At 38.7% G+C, this 21,418-nt stretch overlaps 1 protein-coding gene across 5 annotated transcripts in view; it reads left to right on the top strand.

The window, feature by feature from the left end:
- PLCB1 (phospholipase C beta 1) overlaps nucleotides 1-21,418 on the top strand; it is an 845,524-nt gene that overhangs the window by 249,183 nt on the left and 574,923 nt on the right. The gene's annotated exons all lie outside the window — the stretch shown is intronic.

Here is a 21,418-nt window from a genome sequence, read left to right as displayed (position 1 = left end):
AGACCTTTTCTTCCTTGGTGCCACTGTGTGGGTTTAAACAGCCAACCTCTAGGTTGATAGACAAGAGCAAACAGTTTACACTACCCAGGGAGGCCCTCAAATATAATAGACCAGTGAGACCTGTCCACATGAGCATCTGAGGGGTAGTTTTTAAGGCTGGGTTCTTTAGAGGAGCAAAAGCAGTGAAGCATATATATAAATATATATTGAGAGATTTAATTCAAGGAAATGGCTTATGTAATTATGGGGGATGGTAAGTCCCAAATCTGTGGGTCAGGTGGCAGGCTGCTAGCTCACAGAATTGTGAGAGCTGGTGAATCCAAAATCTACATGTCAGGCAGCAGGCTGCAGGCTTCTCACGTCCCAAGAACTGGAGGTCAGATGGGACAAGTGCAGGACCCAGAGAGTGAGAGCTTTGCCAGAACATCCATTTATGTATTGGATGCAGGCCACACCCCCAAGGTAATGCCCTTTCCAACAGATTGGCTGCTCACATCAGATCACAAAATGGAGGGTGATATGTAGTGTCTGCCAAACCCCTGAGGATCATGGCTTAGGCAAGTTGACACATAACATTAATCATCACATGTAGTTTTATACAACTAGATTACAAGTGAAGTGTTGGAGGGAGTTGTTCATTAATCCTCAAAAAAGTTCTTACGGTGTGTGGCTCCTCCCCATTCCTGGAGATACTTCCCCTCTTAAACCAGCTGCCATTGAGTCAATTCCAATTCATGGTGAGTCCATGTGTGTCAGAGTAGAACTGTTCTCCGTAAGGTTTTCAATGGCTAATTTTTTGAAATTCGATTGCCGAGCCTTCCCTCCAAGGCACCTCGGAATGGACTCAAACCTCCAACCTTTCAGTTAGCAGCCAAGTGTGGTAACCATTTGCACCACCGGGGAACTTCACTCCTGTTGGGAATCTCATTATTGTCTCCTATTCTAGAGCTTCTTCAATTTAATATGCCTAGGATATACCTGTGTTCTGACTCAGCAGGGCCTGAGATCCTGCATTTCTAACCAGTTCCCATTGGATCATCCGCATGGTCCACGGATCACACTTTGGAAAGCAAGACCCCAGATCAGCACCTCTCTGACTTGAGTCTGCTTCAAATTCATTTGGGGACTTGTAAAAACAGATTGGTGGGCCTCAACTGAAGGGGGTTCTGATTCAGTAGGCCCCAGATGGGGCCCATTTATTTGACTTTCTAGCAAGTTGCAGTTGAGGCTGCTCCTCAGGGGACCCCACTTTGAGTACCACTGTCATAGATTATTATAGGAGCCTCTGACTCATTTCTCTGCTCCCGTTCATTCATTATTTGCTCGACCACCAGAATTATCCCTTAAAATTCTAAATCTGATTATTTCTTATAGTTCCTTACCTGGTTTATAAAATTGATAATGATTCTGTATCAACCGCATAATATACTTCTAGGCTGTTTGGCATGCTATGAAATAAGGCTAGAAATAAGCATCCTTAAGACAGAATTTTGATAGGAGCTTGCCTCCTGGTTGTCTTAATGGCATACAGTTCACCTAGTCCACCTGTGTATGTATATCAGTACAATAAAGGATTATTTCAGGGACTTTATGCAGATTACAAAAGCATTTATTGGTAGTGGATTCACATACACTCTAAAATGATGTCTATAACCTTTTCAGTAATCCATAATTTAAACATAGTACCAACTAGAAACTCATCATACTATACTTTAGGATTCTGCTTTTAACCCCGTATCCAATTTATATAGAAAATGACCAGTGTGGATAAGTGAAGCTACTGAGTTCTCTGCCCTGAAATCCCCTTTGCTTTGCCCTGGTTTCGTTAATTATCTTCTATCAGACCATGCCCTTTCTCTTCCAGGCTGTTAGATACAGGGGTTATTTGTTGTTGCTGACATTTGTTTTGTTGCAGAGATCTTGGTCCTAATTCTTTTTCTTTGAATCTGTAAATACTGCAAGTGCAGTCCATAAAGAGACTTGACTTGCCTCCAGAATGCACTGCCAGATGCTAGCTTCCAGCTTTAATAACCAATCCTAGAGATGGGGTTTGTGGGTTTGTTTGGTCTCGCAGTTTGCGCCAACTGGGCACCATGTCCTCAGTCCACCTTCTTCTTTGTGCACAAGTACAAAAGGGAACATTTTATTCTGCTTCTTTGGGTGGGAACAGTCTCTTTATTTATGGGATCTGTGCTAAAATTTGATTTTCCCCCTTGCATGCAGCTCTGACTTTACGTAAATCCATGTCCATGACGGTTTTTCTATGTCATGCCAGGTTCTTCTAGGTTTTGATGGCATTTAAGCCTTTGTGTCTTGGTCTTCCTTTCCAGCTTCAGGCCTGGCACTGTGGCGCCACTACTCTAGCCATCCCCCCAAAAGGCATGGATGGTCATACCTCCCCACCTTTGCTCACTTCATTCCTTTTTCCCAAATTGTGCCCAGCTATGTTTCCCTTCCTGGTCCCCAGCTCCACCTGGTTAAGCCCACACATGCAGGCCTTCCCAGATCTTAAGCTAAATCTTCTTAACCCCAATGAAAATCAGGTGGTGTCCCCCAAAGGCAATTGTGTCCAACTCCTCTCAGTTTTCTTTTTGCTGGTTTTCAAGAGGAATGTTTGTGTGAGGGAGGAGAGAGGTATTTGCTGCAGGCGTATATTTGGATGTTTAGGGGAGAGTTGGAGGGAGAAAGGATGTAAGGGCTGGTAAGTGTGGGCACAGTTGATGCAGAGTTGGCATACTAAAAGGAATTTTTGCCCTTTAGTGCTCTCTGCATTCTTTTTGCAAGTATGACCTAAGGCAATTAAAAGCAGAAAATAACTAAACTGATAGTCATTTTTTAGTATATCTGGTCCACTGTACTTACTCTCCATATTTTTAGACTTTTTGAAAAGCATAGAAGCTTCAAAACTGTCAAAGTCTGCTCTTCTTTCAGCCTTCACGATGACTTAGGAGGAAAAAGGAAAGAGGTGTGCTGTGTTTGCTTTGGGTCTTTTTATATGTTGACACAGATGCAGTCAAAGGACTTGAAATGGATTGCAGTTTGAAACTTGGGTTCTTTTTTGCTCTTTATTTCCTTCTGTGTTTTCACCCGTTGGTAGCCCTGATTAATATTCTATATTGTTCATGTCAGGGAGACAAAAACACAGGTTCAAAATTTTGATGTTCTCAGTGGACAGTAATGAATGACACTACATCTAAAAGGGAGCCAAAAATTCACAAGCCTGATGTAGATACGTAGTTCCTGTTGCATTATGTACAAGTTAGTGAGTCTTGAGGACTGGGAAATTGGAAGTCACAAGTAGCAGATAACGTGGGTCCCTGACCAGACTCCCTTTCCTGGTTAGTCCACCAGTTCCAGCTGTTGCAGGTGCTGTCCTGGGCATTGGAGGATGGTCAACAGCTCACCTGGCCTCTACACACTGGAGCCAGTAGCACCCACCGGAAGTGACAACCAAAATGTCTCCAAAAAAAACCCCAACCAAACTCATTGCTCTTGAGTTGATTCTAACTCGTAGCAACCCTACAGGACAAGGTAGAACTGCCCCATAGGATTTCCAAGGAGTGACATTTGGATTCGAACTGCTGACATTTTGGTTAGCAGCCATAGCTCTTAACCACTGCGCCACCAGGGCTCCAGATGGTGCCAACATCCTTGGGATAGAAGGGGCAGAAAAATCATTCCCAGTCAAGAACTCTTGGTCTACAGAGTACCTAAAAGTGGGTTGGGCAAAACCAAGGACTCTCCCTAAAACTTACCCTGGCAAAAAGGCGAGTAACATAAAAACTGCATTGTCCTCTCTGCCCAATTTTAGCTGAACCTTTTAAATGAAGTCTTCCTCAAGCATCTAAAATGGCAGAAGGGCCAGAAGATGCCATAGCTTCTCCTTTAAGTTCCAGTGAGGTATGGAATGACCCTGTTGTAGAGACACCAAGAATATTCTTTTTTTTTTTTCTTTTTTTATATTAGCTCATGGCAGAATGCAGAATTATAAAAGTGATTTCATAGTGTTCCAGGCATGTTAATTGTTAAAAAAGAAAATAACTTGTTGAATATAACTGCCTGACATTGTGAAGGTGGAGACAGTAAAACTATTCAAATGTCACCCCAAAATCACAGGCCTGATTAAACTAACTTTAACCTTTCCCTGCTGACAAATTTCACCCTTCTCTATTCTTCCTCTCCCAGTTTTGCTTGCCCGTGCAACTCAGTCCTTCACATTTATTGATGATGGAAGCCCTGCACATGATAACGATAATTAAGCAAACCTGATTTTCAAGGCTTGAGTAATTACTAACTGTGGTTTTGACAATTTAAGAGTGTTACATTGACCTTTTTCTCTGCTTGGTGATGAGAATTAAATGCAAGAGATATGCATCAAAACAAGGCCCCTAACTTAATAAAGATTTAGTTTATAATGTCACCTCAAGTTCTCTTCTTTCTAGTTTACACAGCAGACACGGCAGCTTTTCCCAAAGTAATCTGTAGTTATTATTTGAACTATTAAACATCCACCTCCTTAATCTTATGTTATTTAAATTAATCAAGGTAGAAACAAGCAAAATTCTGGCCCAGGACTCTTAACCTGCTTTAAATAAAAAACAATGTTCACTTTTAAATGAGCTATTGAATAAATCTACTAATTTTTTGGGTGAAAAGGCTTCCTCTGTCCCAGGAGTTCAAATTGCATCCAGCAGTTGCCTTTGGAATGTGACGAGTGTTCTCCTTCTCCCAATGACAGCAGTAACAAACAGTAAGATTCATGGCCCTGGAAGATTTCTTCAATGCCAAGGGTAATTTTCTTTTTCTTCGGAAAGCTAGGAATCATCTGAAACAGAACTCCAGAAGCAAAGTGCACTGCTTGGTGGAAAGGGAGCTAGCTAACTGGAGAAAGAGGAGGGTATAGAATTGCAAGAGAAATGGGAATTTTAAAGTGTTTGTGGGGTAGAGGAGAGATGACTGTAAACAAAGCCAAGTGCTAAATATAGAAAGTATGGAGATTAATAGGTATGGTCCCAGCATTGCCTTAGCTTTGATGTTAAGGAGCAAAGGCAGCTCTGAAAGGGTTCCTGTGTAAACTATAAATAGGAAGGGATTAAGAATATGCCAATTAAGAAACAAATGTGTTTTACCTCTGAATTTTACTGTTTATGGAATAGAAGGCAAGAATAACAGAGCAAGCATTTTGTCTATTTAAAAACTCTAGAGTTTATGGCGGGAAAAAGTCAGACTGTCCATTGTTGTGAAGTGTCTATTAAATAATTTGTTGCAAGAACTTTTAAAAAAAAGTAGGTGCCTTATTCTAATTAGGCTAGCTAAGTTGTAAAGAAACCATGGGAAACCATGAACATGCGCTCTCATGAGAAGAACCAAAGCCATAAGAGAGCAAAGAGGGAATGAAGCGATACTCTAATGAGAGTTAAATGTGGCATCTAAAATACCCTTCATCTGTTCTTTTCTTTCCCTTTGAATCTGTTTTTATGGAGTTTTCCATTAGTTTGGAAACATTGGGTAAGTAATGGAGAGAGGTACTTAGTTTATTTGCTGGTAAATTGAGAATGTGGTGATGGTGATATTAAGAGAGTTGGAATAATCAAAAAATACAAGTGGAGCTGATGATAAAAATATCACCATATCTAATGTTTCTTTTAGAGCTGCTTAACAATACTACTGGTACAATGGATGGACTTAGCCTACAAAATTAAGACAAAACGTAAGGATGATGAATTTTTTAAGTTAAAATTTAATTTTAAAATTATGAAGAAACATCTATGAAATCTCCAAATTGCTTTAGTTTCAAGTTGACAGAAGACAAACTGGGGCTGCTCCCTGCGGGAAGCTAGGTGGTAAGATGGTACATTATTCCACAGAAGAAAACCACTGGTAGTATTTGAGAGGAAACTGTGGTTGTAGACATTTTGAAAATTTCTGTGGAAAAGAGGTGTTTAAATTCATGATCGAGAGATGGTGATTTGAAGCAGAGACATCTGAGAAGCAGGTCAGAGGGCAGTCTCAAGGAAAGGAAGAATTACTCGTTCAGTGACTCGATAATCTTGTGGCAAATGCTGGCCTGCTTAATACTGAACATACACGTTGTTATGCCAATACATACGTATGCAGAGAGATATGTACTTCTAGACAGAGAAAGCCTGCTAGTTAATCCAGTACCCATTCTCCTCTTTCACTTCCCAGTGTCCTTTGCAGCTAGGTGTGCCTGTGAGACTGAATTCTGGCCAAGAGGTGTAATGGAAGTCTGTGAGACTTCAGGGACCTTTTCTTCGAGGGAAGGGAATGTGCTTCTTCATCCTTCCTCTTTGCTACAGGCTAAAATGTAAAATATGAATTGTGTTTGAGCAACTGTTTCCATCCACCATGAGGTAGATGCTGCATGCTGAGGACTGAGAAAAAAGAGCTGGGATCCAAACAACTTTGTGGCACAGCCCTGCCAGGCCTGGACTCCTACCTCCGGGACTCTTTTACTTGGGTGAGAAATAGCCCTCTATCCTGTCCAGTGGTCTTTCTTTTACTTGTAGCTGGACTTAACATAACTGATACATATTCACTATGATTATAAGGGATGTTAAAAGATATATTATTGATATCCAGAACTGTGTATTATTTCCCCAGCTCATGGTGCAAACTAGGGCCCTATCTGCTTAAAAACAGAAATCAATCAATCACATGTAATTAATAATGTATGCATTGCAAAGAAGTGTGAAATGGAGTTCTGGCCCTCAAAGGGCTTTCAATCAAAATATGTGTGTGTGTGTGTGTATGTGAGCCCACATGCAGACAACTTGTAATTTCAAGTTGAAATACAAACAGTAAGGATTCTTCATAGCAAAATTGCGACTGATTTCACGGTTTTCCTGAAAGTGACACCAGTGGAACTGTAGGGAAATAAGCTTTAGCAACACACATGCACACATGCAAAAAAAAAAAAACCAATATATATATAAACTATGACATTGTGTAACAGTTCAACCCAATAAAACCAGTGGTGCAAGAAGTAAAAAATTAGCACAGATAACAAAATCCTCAGGAGTTCAGAGGAAATAGCTGAAAAAGACTGAGGAGTTTTGGCAGAGGAGAGCTTGAACCAGGTTGTGAAGATTAGAAAGCAAGATAAGACAGGTGGCAAGAAAGGTTTCCTGGGATACAGTGAATATAAAAAATAAAGATCTGAGATACAGTGAAATGGTGTCAACAATATGAAAGAATTCTAGGTTGTTATCTTAATATGACATATTTGCAATCAAAATTCTGGTTGCTAGTTTTCATTTCTTTTAGCTGTTTTTGATAAAATACTTAAGCTGCCATGATAGACCCACAGTTCCACTGGTGGTGTTTTCAAGAAAACTGTGAAATTAGTGTATTTCTCTATGAAGAATACTTGCTGTTTTTATTTCAACCTGCAGTTACCTGGTTGAAAGAGATGAATGAATGATTGAGTGTAGTGATTGTGCCTGGGGAGTAGAGAAGCACAGCAAAGTTACTTGTTTATTACTGGCAGCATAGCTAGTGGAGATCTCAAAGTTAGGGCATTTAAAAGAGTGGAGTGAGAATGGTGGTTGTTAAATGGGAGCTAAATGAAACAGAAAAATATGACAAGGATATTTGATAGGACTGGGTGGAAATCACTACTCTGGGAAAGAGAAAAAACAATGATCAGAGTGGGCTGCAGAAAAAAGTACTGAATATGACCTGGTTGAGGGAGATGAGAATTAGTACATTAAAAAGACCCAAATTGAAGAAAAAAAAATCCATTTACAATAACAAAAAATCACAGGACCCATCTGTGGAAAACTATAAGTCACTGATGAAAGAAGCCAACGAAGATCTAAATAGACATTCCATGTTCATGGATTGGAAGACTCAATAACCTAAAGATGTCAATTCTTCCTGACTGAACTATAGATTCAATGCAGCCCCAATCAAAATCTCACCAATGTTTGAAAATCAAACTTACTCTAAAATTTGTATGAAAAGCCAAAAGAATCTAGCATAGTCAACACAATACTGAAAAAGTTGGAGAACTCACACTATTTGATTTCAAGACTTACTATAAAGCTAGAGTAATCAAGACAGCATGATGTTGGCAAAAAAAAAGTTAGACACATAGAGCAAGGAAATATAATAGAGACCAGAAATAACTACATAAATATAGTTAATTGATTTTTGACAAAGGGACAAAGGTAACTCAATGGAGAAACAGTAGTCTTTCCAACAAATGATACTGGGACAATTTTGGGTGTCCATACACACACACACACACACACACACACACACACAGAACAGAACCTAGACACAGACCTCCTACCTTATACAAAAAACCAACTGGAAATGGTCATAGACTTAAACGAAAAGAAAGAAAACTTTTTAAAAAATATCACAGGGGAAAATCTATATGATCTTGGATTTGAGGGTGAGTTTTTAGATACAACACCAAAAACATGATCCATGAAAAAAAAAATTGGTGTTTGACTTTATTAAAATTAAAAACTTTTGCTCTACAAAAGACACTGCTAAAAATATTCAAGGACAAGACACAAACTAGGAGGAAACATCTGAAAATCACTTTTCTGATAATGGAATTTTATCCACGGTATACAAAGAACTCCTAAGACTCAACAATAAAACAATTTAATTTAAAAATTGGCAAAAGATCTGAACAGACACCTCATCCATGAAGATATGCAGATGGAAAAGAAGCATATGAAAAGATGTTCAACATCATTTGTCATAACAGAAATGCAAATTAAAACCACAGTTAAATATCACTATACACGTACCAGAACGGCTAAGAAAAGAAAAAAAAGAAACTGACAATACCAACTGCTGGCAAGGACACATAGCAACAGGAACTCGCTCTCATTCATTACTGGTGGTACGGCCTCTTTGGAAGACAGTTGGCAGTCTCTTATAAAACTAAACATAGCCTTACCATATAATTTGGCAATCATGCTTCTAGGTATTTACCCAACGGATCGGAATACATATGTTCACAAAAAAAAACCTGCATGTGAATGTTTATAGCAGCTTTACTTATAATCATCCAACACTAGAAGCTACCAAGACATCATTCAGTAGGTGAGTAGATAAGCAAACTGGTACATCCGCACAATGGAATACTATTCAGTAATAGAAAGGAGTGCACTATAAAGGCATGCACAGATGTAGATAAATCTGCAAAGCATGTTGCTAAATGACAGAAGTCAGTCTGAAGAGGCTACACACTGTGTGATTCTATGTATATGACATTTTGGAAAGGGCAAAACTAAAGAGATAGTCAATAGACCAGTGATTATCGGGGGCTTCAGGAGGTTTTTTAGAATGGTGAAATTATCTGTTTGATGCTGTAATGGTGGGTACCTGCACTATGCATTTATAAAAACTCATAGAGTAGACTTTAATATATGCAAATAGAGAACAATCATTTAGGCAGTCAAGGGAGACCAGGATGGAATGAAGACTGTGACAAAAGACTCTAACTGCACTGCAAATATATGAGACATACTCACTGAACTATATATCTGATAAGGGTTTAATATTCAGAATATGTAAAGAACTCCTACAACTGAACAACAAAAAGACATACAACCTAATCAAAAAATGAACAAAGGATGTGACTAGATATTTCACCAAAGAGGGCATATAAATGACCAACAAGCACATAAAAAGATGCTCAATGTCATTAGTTGTTGTTGTTGTTGTGTGCCATCAAGTCAATTCAAACTCATAGTGACCCTATAGGACAGAGTAGAACTGCCCCATACGGTTTCCAAGGAGTGGCTGGTGGATTCGAACTGCTGACCTTTTGGTTAGCAGCCTGAGCTGTTAATCACTGCGCCACCATTAGTCATTAGTGTGATGCAAATCAAAAGTATAATGAGACACTACCTCACCCCCACTAGGATGTCTATGACAAAAAAAACAGAACTAACTGAACAAACAAAAACAAGCAAAAAAAAAAACAGAAAATAGCAGGTATTGATGAGAATGTAGAGAACTTGGAACCCTCATTCATTACTGGTGGGACTGCAAAGTAGTACAGCCTCTGTGGAAAACAGCTTAACAGCTTCTCAAAAAGTTGAGACCTAGAACTGCAGTATGACCCAGCAATCACAATCCTAACTGTATACCCAAAAGAATTGAAAGCAGGAACATAAGCAGATACCTGTACACCAATGTTCATTACAGCCCTATTCACAGTAGCCAAAAGCTGGAAACAACAGAAACGTCCATCAACAGATGAATGGATAAACAAAATGTGGTCTATCCGTACAATGGAATATTGCTCAGCCATAGAGAGAAATGAAGTCCTGGTACTTGTTACGACATGAATGAACCTTGAAAACATTATGTTCAGTGAAATACGTCAGTCACAAAAGGACAAATATTATATAAACTTACTTATAGGAAATAGGCAAATGTATAGAGACCGAAGTTTATTAGCGGTTACTAGCGATGGGAGGAAAGGGAAAGGTGGGGTGTCATTTCTGAGGGGGCACTGAGTTTCTGTTAATGCTGGTGGGATAATTTGGAAAAGGATAGAGGTAATGATTGTACCGCATGATAAATGTAATCATGGTCCCTGAATTGTATTTGTTAAAATTGTTGCGTTGGCAAATGTTTTGTGGTGTATATTTTTACCACAATAAAAAAATGTAAAAACACACACACACAAAAGAAGATAAACATTAGAAGGACTAGAAACAAACAACAAAAAAAAGCAGTAGGGCTTGAAAGAAAGATGGCTGAGATCCAAAGAGTAAATGCTCCCATCACTAAAATATTAGGGGAAAAAAACATACCTACTCGGAAATCACAGAGACTAAATAGGTCTCAGGGTTGTCGTTCTTTACTTTCTTATTTTTTTCTTGGAAGGGATGATTATACCCACCCTCCAAAAAAAAAAAAAATAATCCTAAGGCAGAAGGGAAAGAAAACAACTTTTATTTATTGATAAACTAAATTTGGTATTGAATGCGGAGAGAGAGGATGAAAACTGGAGGCCCTGCTATACTTTGGCCTGAAATATTGTCTCTCTGAGAGGAGGAGAGTGAGGGTAACCAGACGTTGTATTTATGGAATGCCATTTAGGAGCTGGGCACTGCACTATGTCTCTTTTATACACTATTGCTAACCCTCATGACAGCATTGTATGCTATTATTATTTCCTGCTACAGGGCTGGTATTTGAGATCACAGTTTCCTATGGGTGGGTTGAATTAATTTGTAGCATTGAAAATTCCTATGTACATAGAAATATGTCAGGATTTTAAAGAAAACAGTGGAACTTAAGTGAACTTAGCTGACCCTACTTATGTTAGAGAACTTTTGCTATAACATCAATGAGATTCTTTCTGCCGAGTTGGAGAAGTGGATGAAGCCGAGTGTGTTGAGGTATCTGGGGATATTAGAGTCCGCAGTTATGAAATGGAATTCCAGTTGTGTACCACACAAGCCGTGTAATCACACTAAAGTTACTTAACATCTTCCGATCTCAGCTTCCTCATCTGTAAATGGGGATGAAATTAGTTCTTGGCTTTTAGGTTCTTATTCTTTTTTTAGCATACCGTATGCCTGTAATTTTTTTTTTTTTAATGATCCGAGATAGTGGCATTTGTCCTTAAAAAAAAAGAAAAAGGAAGAAGACCATAAAATCTCTGTATTGGATAAATGGATAATTAGAGTATCATCATAATAGCTACTATAAAAGATAAACTCCAGAATTTCAACGGCTTAACACAACAAAAGTATGTCTCATTCACATAAGAGTCTAGTGTGGGTGTTTATGGTCTGAAGGTGGCTTTCTTCTACCGGGGTGATTCAGTGACCCAGGTTATGCCTAATCTAATGGTCACGATATCTCTGAGGGCCTCCTTGTCCTCTGTGTAAAGGAAAAAGGGCCAGGAAAAAGACTGAGAAATGATGCTCGTCTCTAACATTCACATTATGTTTATAAGACTAGTCATGTGTTGCCTCCTTATATATAAGGAGTGCCAGGAAATATGGCTCATAATGGGGAAGCAGTTCCCCTGCAGTTCTCTACACTGTTTAAGCAAAGTACACATTTTGATGGCAAGTTGTCCACCTCTGCCGTAAGCCCTGCACAGGCTGGGTGATGCTGAACTACTCAAATCTACTGTCCAGGTCTCCTTCAGTGGTCACGGAGCGTAATGGTGACAGTTCACTTCTCAGGTTTCCATGTTGTTTAAATGGTATAATAATAATTCTATCTGAGAATGTTTTATAAAGCACTCGGGGATGTTTATATATCATTAAAATAATATCAGGGAAACCTCTACTTATAATCCCAGCATTAAATGACCTTTTCGGTAACAAAAAAGCTCTTCATGGTGAAATTGTATTCTTAACTTTAAAAATAGACTTGCAGAATAGATGTGATGTAAAGTGAGACACCATTGTGTCTGTTTTTTTTCTTTGTATTTGCACTACATCTACTCCTCACTTATCATCTATCTTGTTATCCAACTTTTCACATTTACGACAATAGTAAAAAATCCATCATCTGACTACTTTGCACATTAACAATATACATCTGGCAGTAATGAATGCCACAGTGGGAGAGTAACATTGGCTGTGATGGTTAAGGTTATGTGTCCATTTGGCTGGGCCATGATTCTCAGGGAATTGGCAGGTATGTAATGATATAGTCATCCTTCATTTTGTGATCTGATGTGGTCATCCCCCCATTTTCACATAATGCTGATTTTCACATAACGACTTGGTCTTTGGAACCTCACCAAGTCACTAAGTGAGGAGGGGGTATAGTTCTCACTCTCTTTCTCTCTCACACATTCTCTCTGTCTTCCTCCCAGCATCTAAATTTTCAGTTATGTATTTTCCTTAAAAATAGGATCTGGTAATCATAAACATCTATAAATAGGATAACATGCTTTTTCTAAGCACTTCAAAATATGAGTATTTTTAAGACAATTATTAAGAACAAAAAGTCCTGGTGCATCGACATGTTATTTGTCACCAATCTGTAAGCTTTCGTTCCAGTCTTTTTCAGCGTTGCATGTATATTAGAATCACCTGAAGATTAAAGCACAGGTTGTTGGCCCCCACCGCCCAGAGTTTCTGATTCAGTAGGCCTGGAATGAGCCTGTGAACCTTCATCTCTAATAAGTTCCCCGTTAATGCTGATGCTGCTGCTCCAGGGACCACACTTTAGAACCACTGATCTTTTTACCAAATAATACCTATGGAGATAAGGAGGAAGGTATCAAATCTACCCAGCTTCTCTGAGCTTGGACTACTTGGTGTGTCCCAGCTTTTGTACTAAAAAAATAATGCCAAAAGACAGACAGTGCTTAAGACTTAAGTTCATTTAATTCCATAATCATAAGGCAGAAGTATACCAAGTTTGTTATGTGGAGACTTCTGTACTTAATTTTGACTGACACACATAGAACAAATATGATTCATCTGACTTGAAATTGAAAACCCAGATACCTTAGGTTGTAAAACATAAGACATTTGTACGATGGGGCCTAAATAGAGACAAAGATAGGAGTGATGAATGAAGCCAAAGTTACATGGGGAATAAGTTGCCCAGGCATTAAGGAAAAGAATAGAAAATCATGAAATTTTAAAGGAAATAAAGGTAGACGATTTTCACTAAGAGCTTAGGGTCTGAGCTAAACAGATTTAAGAATCTTGTCCTGTGTATTTGATTTATTTTTAGAGTTTACTTTCATCTGAGCAAGAAGAAATATATTGTGCAATAATGAAAAAGTGATCTGTCCTTGGTGTGCTCAGTGCCTATGTTAAGAATTCATGAGTTATTTATTTAGAAAAATTATATACCCAGGGACAGTGACCCTGGTCAAAATTTAGGCTTCATAAGAGATTATGAAATTTAGTTGTTCTAGACTCTGGAGGATAAAATAATTTATCATAACATTATAAATTGTGGAATGAAAGAAAAAAAAAAAGAGTGTGTCTTTCAGAAGTCTGGGGCCAGCTAGAAATCAACGTTGTAGGACTCACTGTAAAAGATAACCAATGATGTTGATCAATAATGCAATTCTTTGAGGAGATGATCGGGAGCAAGAAGGTATCTAACAAAACGGGAAGGTGATATTCAAGAGGTTAAAGAAGCTAATGACTATTTCTTAAGACTATTTTGCCCTTAGTGAAACATTCTAATGCAATTATTTTCTCAACTGTATTTACAAAGGAGGTATTGAATTGAGAATGCCCTAACTTGGAGGGGAAAAGATGATGCAGAAAAATTATGCTTTGTATTCTGCCAATGGCAGTTTTATTTGGGAACAATTTCACCCTCAATTCTTTCTTATTTCATCATCCAATGTAATATTCCAGACCATTATCAGAGGACTGGATGTTGCGATTGTTTCTCTGGCACCAATCTATGGGTTCTTTGTGGTCTCAGAGTACTTTTCTGCCTTGACAAGGTGAAAGTCATGCCTAATCATGTGCAGAATTCTAAAGGTCGGGTCCACCTCCCAGTGCCCTGAGAGAGCTTTCAGCCAACCATGTTGCCCCAGCTGCCTCCATCACCAAGTAGCAAGCTGCTATGAGAGAGAGAGTAGGAAGGCATCCTGTGGCCTACTGCCTCCTTTCCTCTTTCTCCACTTACACTGTCTTTCTCCTTCCTTCCCTAACTCTGTCCAGGAATGGCCAGCCTATGGGTTGATCCCAGCATATCTGCTTTTCAGACTCCATTGCCAAAATCTCCAAGAGCTACTAAAGATTGTAAACCCCATGGTTCATCCTCTCCTCTTGCTACCTCCCTCCCAGCCTTCATTCGTTCTTTTCTCTTTCTCTCCAGAAGTTTTTTTTTTTAATATAACAAAAATCTAGAACATGAGAGAAAAAAATAATTTTTCTTTTGCTTTAATTTTTTCATTGCCTAGAGAACCTACTTCATTTGTGCACGTCGTCTTCAAGGGGCAAATTTATTCTATTTATTCTTTGATTCCTGTCACTTGCCCTAACATTTTCTTCTCAACTCTGTTTCCTCTTATTATCCTCGTTTCCAATTCCTCAGCCTTTAATTTCAAAATATTCTATACTTTCCATCAGTGTATAAAAATAAGTTGTGCTCTGCTTTGCCACTTTTCAACCTTTTACATGAAGGTATCAAATGTAAGAATTTCTCAGGGAATTTCTCATGAAGATCAAGACAAGGATATGTTGGAAGAAGACAAATGGCTTTTATTAGTTGCCTGTCTTTGTTTTGTTTCGGCCTAATGTTTAGAATCAGTAATTGGAATAAACACACTGTTGTTGTTGTGTGTTGTAGAGCCATTTTCAACTCATAATGACCCCCATGTAACAGAGTAGAACTACCCATAGGGTTTTCTTGGCTGTAATCTTAAGGAAGGAGATCGCCAGTTCTTCTCCTATGCAGCATCTGGGTGGGTTCGAACAACCAGCCTTTCATTAATTAGCAGCTGAGCATTTAACCATTTAAATGACCAGCGCTCCTTAGAATAAGCAAACAAAAAACCCTTGAAACCAAACCTGTTGCCGCTGAGTTGATTCTGACTCATAGTGACCCTGTAGGACAGAGTAAACCTGCCCTGTGGGGTTTCCAAGGAGCGGCTAGCGGATTTGAACTGCCGACCTTTTGTTTAACAGCCAAGTTCTTTAACCATGGTGCTACCAGGGCTCCAGAATAAACATAAGACATTATAAATATCATGTAAAAATTATTTTATAAGAATAAACATAAAAAAAAATAAGACCTTATAAAATAATTTGTACATGATATTATTTCCTTTCTCATTGTTTGGCATGGAAATGTGAAGCATATAGACATATTGCTCCATCCTTCCCTTTTCAACTCTAAGCTAAAGAATTTCAACAAGATCGTTTACTCACTCTTCCTCTTGACCACTAACCCCCTGCTCATCTCCCAAATTTGACTACTTCTTTCTCTGGTAACTTAAAATGCTGCACCCTCTCTTTAAAACATTTTATTTTTTTTAATTGTGGTAAATATAACAATTTGTATATTTGTAACAATGTTGTAACAAAACACTGGCCATTTCAGCCTTCTTCATATGTACCATTCAGTGACGTTGTGTTCATCATGTTGCATAATTATCACCATTGTCCATTTCCAAATTTCTCCATCACCTTTAACAGAAGCTCAGTGTTCCCTAAGCGGTGAGACCTCTTATCCCCCTTCCTCCTGTCCACCCTGGTAACCTCTTAGAAACTTAGGTCTCTATACGCTTGCCTATTCTAGAACCGTGTGATATTTGTCCTTTTTTCACTGACTTATTTCATTCAGTATGATATTTGCAAGATTCGCTCATGTTATAGCATTTATCAGTACTAAATTTCTCTTTATGGCAGAGTAATATTCCATTGTACGTATAATACCACTGTTAAAAAGAAACCAAAGCACAAATAAAGTATATAGGGTCTATTCGAGCTGTTATTTTGTAAGCATATCGGGAGACCATTTTTTTTCTAAAAAACAAAAAAGCAAATGGCTCAATGCAGGCTCATTACAATAAGGGTTTCAAGGAAAAGGAAACAGAGTAAAAATTAACCATTGCCTAGTCTCAACATGATAGACTGAAAAATGTCCCCTTTCTGAGATCAGCTGGCATCAGGTTACTAGGTGATTTCTGTGGCCCCCATTTATTTGCAATTGCCTAAAGTTAAATTCTTTGCGTAAGATACATTTTCAGCCACTTTATGGATATCACAGTTGTCTTCTCCCAGAGGGGGTTTGCGATTTTATGATTACTTGTTTTGACATTACTTTTTTGTTGTTGTTCTTGGATACATTTCACATTGGACAGTGACCTTTGTGGATGTTCCAATACACTCAGAGGAATCTTGGCAATTCCTGTTCTTCAGTTTCTATCTTTTAACACCACATTGTACAGGTAATGTTCATTGAGCACTATTCACAGTAGTCAAAAGATGGGAACAACCTGAATGTCCATCAACAGATGTATGTAAAAACGTTTCAATTTTAATTAACCTATAAAGGTCATAAGAAGTTTCCCCTTTCCACATTTACTACTCAAGTCTTAGTCTTATAAAAATATATGTCCTGATTTCATCTCTCTTGTCTCAATCTCTGCCATTCCTGAATTATCCCAAGCTTCCAGGTGGTTTTTTTTTTTTTTTTCCAGGTAGGCACCCTTTAATTGGACACGTGTTTTGCCTTTGAAATTTGTCTTCGTGGTCAGCATTTCATTTGTTCCCTTCACAATTATCAGGTCTTTCATTTTCCCTCTTCCTACGTGGTTTTCTGAGGAACAGTAACTCTTCTATTTCATGGGCTTTCCATGAATTGCCTTTCAAATCTGTCCTCATCCTACTCTGGGTCTGACCGTGAGTGCTCTTACTCCTTCTTCATTCCTGGAGAAGTAGGAATACCAGATTCCCAGGGTCTGCAAAAAAGCCTAGAAAAGTGATGTTATTTATATTAAAGTTTTTTTTTTTTAAAGTATAATAATATTCATTTTTTGAGTAAAGTTTTGCAGGTTCACTTATGGATAAAGACAATTTTTTCTAAGCTACAGGAAGGGAAATGCAGAACAGGTGATTAAAAAAAGAAAAGAATAAATCTTTACCAAAAAGAAAATGACCTAAAATGTAGTGGATGGATGTGAACTGGCTTGGGGATTAGGTCAGCTGATGCTTTTGATCACTTTTTACTACTTTTTTCCAGAAAGAAATATTCCTCCTTTAAAATCAAACACTGCCTCTTAGCCTTGACTACAATGTGACAAAGCTTTTGAGAAAGCTATTTGCACATTATATTACATGATTTGTATCCAGGTGTCTATTTCCCAGGAAATGGTCAAAATATTTTAAAATCTGATTAAGGATGATGTAAGGCAAAATCCAGTGTGACTGAGAACAAACAGTCTCAATGTTCATTTAGTGGGCATCAAGGAATGAATTGTGTCCCCTCCCCGCCCCCAAAAGTTATGTTGAAGTCCTAACCCTCATAACTGTGAATATGATCCTGTTTGGAAATAGGGATTTTCTTTTGTGATGCTAATGAGGTCATACCACAGCAGGGTGAGTCCTAAACTTGATCCCTTCAGACACACTTGGAAAGATGCCACAGATGCATCTATATGCAGAAAAGGAATGCCGGGAATTGTCGGCAGTCACCGGAAACCAGGAGAGAGGCCCATAAAAGGTATCAACACAGCAGAGACACTGATTTGGACTTTTAACTTTCAGAACTGTGAGAAAATAAATAGCTGTTCTTTAAAGTCACCCACTCTATAGTATTTTGTTATGGCAGCCGGAGGTAACTAAGACAATGGGTGTGTCATAATGATTAAGACTATTTTCAAAAGCAATTTAAAAGGAATTCCAAAAACATGCAGAATGCATCAAAGCCAAAGAAAAATCATTAATATTAAAAATAAATGTGATTTGTAAAAATAGTATGTATGGGATTCAGAATAAATTCTAGTTTAACATTATTTTCGAAGTCGATTATTAATGGTGTCTGTCTTGGATTGTGCTTTTCAAACAGACCTGGATGTAAGGGGATGTGCGCAAGTGATTGATGCAGGAAGGTCCCCCAGGAGACAAGGATAAGAGAGTGGGGAAAGCAGGACAGGGAAGGGAAGAAGCCTAGCCAAGGTGTGAAGTTCCAGCCTCAGCCAACCCCAGGGAGAGCTCCAGGGTATAAATTACACGTTAGAGTTTGTTCTGCCTCAAGGCAAGGAATCTGAGTTTCATGACCTGTGAATCATGAACTCTCAGTTCCACCTTGGGACTTAGCCTCCCAGGCATTTCCTGCTCTCTGTGCTTCTGGGTGGAAACCCTGGTGGCATAGTGGTTAAGAGCTACAGCTGCTAAACAAAAGATTGGCAGCTCGAATCCAGGTGCTCCTTGGAAACTCTATGGGGCAGTTCTACTCTGTGCTTTAGGGTCTCTATGAGTCAGAATCGACTTGACAGCAATGGGTTTGGGTTTTTGGTTTTGGTGCCTCTGGGTGAAGTGGCTCCTGTAGGCCAAAGGTAGTGGAAGCATCAGTTGTTAGGAGTGAAGCATTCACTGGGAGGATAGACTTCTAGCCAAGAAAGGGAACCAGCAGGGCTCTAGGTGGGGCATCAATAGAGTTTCCTACAGTAGCTTTATGAAAAGGTTCTGAATAACAGTTTGAAATATGGTCCTGGATTTAGTTGACTTTTTCAATCATTTGTAGTTTTTGATGTGAACCAGAAGTCTCATTTTGTGTACTGTGGTTGATCATCAGTTGAATTAAAGGGAGAATTTCTTTCTGGTGAATTTACAGCACAAAGGCAAGACCTTGGTGTTGTTGATGGACTCGGTGAATGTTCTTCTCAGGAAAATTCTTTAAGCATGATGCTCCTTTTTAGACATATCTAGGTGACGTAGTGGTTAAGTGCTACAGCTGCTAACCAAAGGGTTGGCAGTTCGAATCCACCAGGCGCTCCTTGGAAACTCTATGGGGCAGTTCTACTCTGTCTGTAGGGTCACTTTGAGTCAGAATTGACTTGACGGCACTGGGTTTAGCCCTCCCTACTACGGAGTAGCATTGGAAAGGACTCTACTAGATTCCCATTCGCCTTGCCAGAAAACCACATGTGGTCTTAAGAAACAATTCTTTGAAAAGAAAAAAAGAAAGACATGTTTTTACACACTTACGAATTTAAAATACCTCATTTTGGAAGTGATTAGCTCATGGCATATTCAGTATGTCATAGGAGATTAAAAAGTCCTCAAAATCTTGTGGTCACTGAAACACAAGGAGAGGCTCAGTGGGATGAGATGCAAACCTTTGGGCAGAACAATCTGTGATATATTTTGGAATAAATAGCACAAGGAGAAAAATGTGACTATCCAGGTGGCTACTACAAAGTGGTTACTAAACATGGCAGGGTAAATACCATTTGTACATTCTTCAGAAAACACAGAAGTTGCCAGACACCGTTCTCTAGAGATGCTATGGTAGTGTCATTAAAGAGAAAAGGAAGTGTTTTGTTGCCAACTCAGATGTTTCATGCACAGGGTAAAATCAGAACATCTGGAAATTGACCAGGAATCTTAAAACTTCTCCTTGACTTTGTCTAGCTTCTAGGTCCCAATGCAAAAATTGCTCTTTCAATATAATATGGTATCAGTGCTGTTGATGAACACAATAGACTGAGGAAAACTTTTTCCCAGTCATATTAACAGTTGCCTCATTGCTATTAGGACTCTGATGCAGTTATTTATTAAATGGATCTAGACAGCCTATCCAAGTGTCAGAATGTCCTACAAGTGCCCCTTTAACTAGTCTTCTCTACAGGTAGGCATTTGTCTCCATTTAATACTGAAGACAAAGCTTCTCCAACTTAGATCAGATTGCATAGTAATCACCTCAAGGCTTGTGAAAACACAGATTTCTGGAACATATCCCTGGAGATTCTAATTCATTGGTCTGGGATTGGACCAGAGAATTTGCTTTTTTCACACATTCCCAGGTGATGTTGATGCTGTTGGTCCAGGGACTACACTTTTAGAGACACTGCTCTGGGGAAATGAAGAATGTAAGTTATCAGCAAAGTGATATGCTCAAATATTGCATTAAAGTAAGACTAAGGGACTGGAAGCAACTCGCAGTGTCGGGTAAAACAGCTCGACTGACTGTTCAGCCACAGTGAATAGCTGTAGACCAGAGACAATATTTTAGATAATTCAAAGGGAAAATCTGGCTACCTTTAAATCATCTGGATTTTTCAAGTGGAAACAGCTTGTTTGCTTAATTAATCTATATCATTTCCATATTTCTTTTCAGGGCCCTTTTATGGAGGTTGGATTCTATCTTTACCCAAAATACTCATGAAGATAGTTTTCAGTGTTTATGAAACTGTTTGCAAAAGGTTGACTGTGGTTTCTAGTTAATCTGATTAAACTGAAATGAAAACCTTTGCTTAACCTGGCCAGAAATAGAATACTGAGCCAATGCAATCTTTTTTGTTTTGTTTTTTAAAAATTTTTTAAAAATTAAATTGAAGAATAACGTAAAATAAAAACCAGTTGTTGCAGCGTTCATTCTGACTCATGGTGACCCCTCAAGTTTGCCAGTATAATATTGTGCTTCTTAGTGTTTTCAAGGACTGATTTTTCTAAAGTCAATCACTAGACCTGACCTGTCCTTCTGAGGCACCTGTGGGCGGATGTGAACCTCCAACCTCAATCTTATCTCCGTTTATCATGATGTTGCTCATCGGTCCAGTTGTGAGGATTTTTGTTTTCTTTATGTTGAGATGTAATCCATACTGAAGGCTGTGGTCTTTGATCTTCATTAGTAAGTGTTTCAAGTCCTCCTCACTTTTAGCAAGCAAGGTTGTGTCATCTGCACAAAGCAGGTTATTAATGCGTCTTCCTCCAATCCTGATGCCCCGTTCTTCTTCATATAG

The sequence above is a fragment of the Loxodonta africana genome, chromosome 24, assembly GCF_030014295.1.
Source record: "Loxodonta africana isolate mLoxAfr1 chromosome 24, mLoxAfr1.hap2, whole genome shotgun sequence".
NCBI lineage: Eukaryota > Metazoa > Chordata > Mammalia > Proboscidea > Elephantidae > Loxodonta > Loxodonta africana.
This window is presented reverse-complemented; position numbering and strand designations above follow the sequence as displayed.